At 39.4% G+C, this 3,432-nt stretch overlaps 1 pseudogene; it reads right to left on the bottom strand.

Moving 5' to 3' along the window:
* Positions 1-2,901: 2,901 nt before the first annotated feature.
* Positions 2,902-3,020, bottom strand: LOC120603256 (uncharacterized; annotated as a pseudogene).
* Positions 3,021-3,432: the final 412 nt, after the last annotated feature.

Here is a 3,432-nt window from a genome sequence, read left to right on the forward strand (position 1 = left end):
CTCTTTCGAGATTATATTACAAAATGCACTATGGCTTCCATCTTGGTTATTCTTTCAATCTTTCTTGGATCATTGGCTTTGCGAAAGCCAGCTGCCAGGTTTTTAGAACATTCAGGAAGCTTTATGGAGAGGTCCACATGGTGAAGAAAAGAGACCTCACCTCCAGCCATGTGAATAAGCCCTTTTGGAAGCAGATCATCCAGCCCCAATCAAGCCTTCAGACGACTACAGTCCCAACAAACATGTTGATTGTAGTCTCATCAGAGACCTTGAGCCAGAACCACTCTGCTAAGCTACTCCTGGATTTCTGACCCTCAGAAAATGTGAGATAATAAATTTATGTTATATTTATGTTATATATGTTAAATTTTAGGGTGATTTGTTACACAGCAATAGATAACTAATGCACAAGCCCTCCAAGTGATTCTCATGCACACTTACGTTTGAGTACTACTGGGATATATGATTCCTAAGCTTCTTCTCAGCTCAAAAATTTTGGAACTTTGTAGACAATGTTGGGAATTAAAAACCAAGCAAGAAATGGCTTTTTATGCTTGTACCAAACAAAAGGGCATTGGCCTTTGGAGCACTGGCTACAGGCCTGGCCATTGAAATTCAAAAACACTTGGCAAAGCTGGAGAAATTCCAGAGAAGGGCAGCTGAGAGAAGTGGCAGTCTAGAACCACTACCTTCCCATGGATTCTAAGACAAACAGGACTCTATTGTTGGGAAAACTCAGCGATGCCAAAGTCACAAAGGCACATGGTCAAGACTGTGGACTTACCCAAGTTTTGGCAGCAAAGGTAGTAGAAACAACCCAGAATCCAGAGTGAGAATGACTGGTCTCTGTTTCATCTATGCCACTCGGGAAAAATTCAGTCATCTTCTGAGTCTCAGCTTCTTTATCTGGAGAAAGTGGAAAAAGACGATTTGCTTAGTTGTCCAAAGATGAGAAGTCACATTGATCTGCTTTAAAAACCTGCCACAAAGCAGATTTTCAAAGAGTTATAACTCTGGAAATTAATCCAAGAAAAGGAGGCCTTTTTGTATGTACCACTTTATACGTGTCATCTGTGTTTTTATGTTGCTGGAGGCAGCCTAAGCTAAACTTCCAACTAGAGTCAGTGTGGGTTTAAATGAATTGGTGAGTTTATAATAGCCTATAAGGTAGATGACAGATGTTTGAGTAATGTCACATATATTTCAAAGATTACCATCTCAGAGACTGAACATCCCAGCCTCAGGTACATAGTTTCTTGTACCCTCCCACCGCCCATCCCCATCATGGAGCAGAATCTTAAAGGAATGGACAAACAGAGTACCTAAAAGAGCAGCAGGATTTCTAATGACCCATCCAGTGGGTGTTGGTGGTAGGAGAATGGAGTGATGGCACATCAAATACAAAGGATGAATTTGTTTCTTCAGGCCTGCATGTGTCTAGCAGTGTTTCTGGATGGTGGCTTTTCTCTCCCTCCAACTTGGCTTGGAACTGAGGAATAACTCTTCTAACAATCTACACCCACTTTACTGGCAGCCATTGTCCCTGAGTGCAAACTCCCTCTTGGACATTATAAATGTACCAAAAATAATCTGCCCATAGTTGCCAACAACCCCCTTGCCTTCGGAAACTATTAAAGCTTTAAATAAGTCATCACCCCAGAGAGTAGATAGTTCATCCTACCTTCTATTTGCTACCTGCCTCACAGCTGTCCCCCTGACATGCCTTAGCTGTTTTCTGCCACAATGCTATTGTTTGGGAAAATATTCTCATCTGGTTACATGATTGTTGAAACTTGCCTGTAAAATGATGAGCCATTTGCAGCAATGCCACAGCTGAGGGAATTAGTTGCTATTAAAATCATGTTCAAACCAGGGCGTTGCTGAGGCGCTGACATCTGGGGAAGCTGCCTGAAGGGCTTTGGCTCCCTAACAAAGACTTGAAAATGGCAGGATCTCAGTGGGGTTTCTAAATCATGGACAGATAGACAATTTGAAGCAAGAAGTCTCCTGGAGACCACTTCAAATCCCTTAGTGAGTGAAACCTCCTGGGTTTTAAAGTATTTTAATTTATCAGAGCCAAATGTGTCCTGATGTATGCAGGAAAAGTAGGGAACCTTTGACATGGGGACCAAGGCAAGAATGAAGGTGAATAAAAGCATGTCAATAACCCATTTTTCACTTCCTCCATTATATGCAACTGTTCATAAACCCTTAACGCTTATCCAAATAGCAATTAATAAACAAACTAGCATGTTCCTGCTTGTAACTGAAAGTTGTAAATGGTTGTAAAGTCAGCCCCGTGTAAATGGTGGAGTGACGTGTGTGACACATCCCAGCAAAACATGCCCACACTTTTAATTTTTGTCAAGTCTGGATAAGCCTGACAGAGGGGACTGTAGGCATAAATAATGCAAATAGCCAAGGACCTGAAGTCTCTCCTTCTGTTTCAGTTTATCTAAAGCCGGTCCTCAGCCGCAGTCTGATGCTTCCAGTGGCTTTTTTCTTCAGAGTTAGTTTGCATTCTCTGATCCTACCCAGGCTCAGCTGTCCGGATGGTGAGGGTGGGGCAGCTGGACTGGAAGGAGAGGGTGGAAGTTATCAAGAAGCTCTGTAGACTTGTCCCTAGATAAATGGCCTTCACAGTTGTATTTCACTGTCAGACCTTCCAAAAGAATTTTGAAAAACTATGTACCTATTTGCACATTTTTAAGTTGACATCTAAAATATTTCATCAGTAGTTAAATAGTTGCAAATAATTTAATTTTTGATACCTTGTAAATATTAATTTAAAAAATTAAGCTGACATAATTATTATTTTTTTTTCAGGTGAGGCAACCCTTGGTTGACCTCACAGATTGCAAGGACCTTGTCAGCTTACAATCTCTTATTTTTTATTTTTTACACCTACAGCACCTGGTCTTCCTAGGTGGTCTCCCACCCAAGTACTAACCAGGTCCAACCCTGCTTAGCTTCCAAGATCAGACAGGATTGGGCTTGTTCAGGGTGGCATGGCTGTAGTGACATAATTATTTTTAATGTACCCAGTGGGATATAAATATCATGAACCTTAATTCTCACCATTATTCATTAAAAAATACATGCGCAAATCTTTTTAGTCACCTAATATTTAACATTGTGATTTTTATTTCTTAAAATTTTCACTTGCATTCCATTTCATACTGTATTTTAGCCTAATATGTTTTAATCTATAATCTTTACTGATTACTCAATCCTTTTCTGCAACAAAACTGAATATATAAATTGAAGATTTTATTTATTTTATTTCCTATGACAATTCTCTAAGCGTTAAATTTATTATCCAATAATCTTTTTGTAAAAGCAAATAAAAAGGAGTCTAAATAAGTATTCAAAAAATATAAAACTCTTCTTACCTCTCACATGTGACTTTTACTTTAAAAAATAATGTTGGTT

The sequence above is a fragment of the Pteropus medius genome, unplaced genomic scaffold (genome assembly GCF_902729225.1).
Source record: "Pteropus medius unplaced genomic scaffold, Ma_sr-lr_union100, whole genome shotgun sequence".
Classification (NCBI taxonomy): domain Eukaryota; kingdom Metazoa; phylum Chordata; class Mammalia; order Chiroptera; family Pteropodidae; genus Pteropus; species Pteropus medius.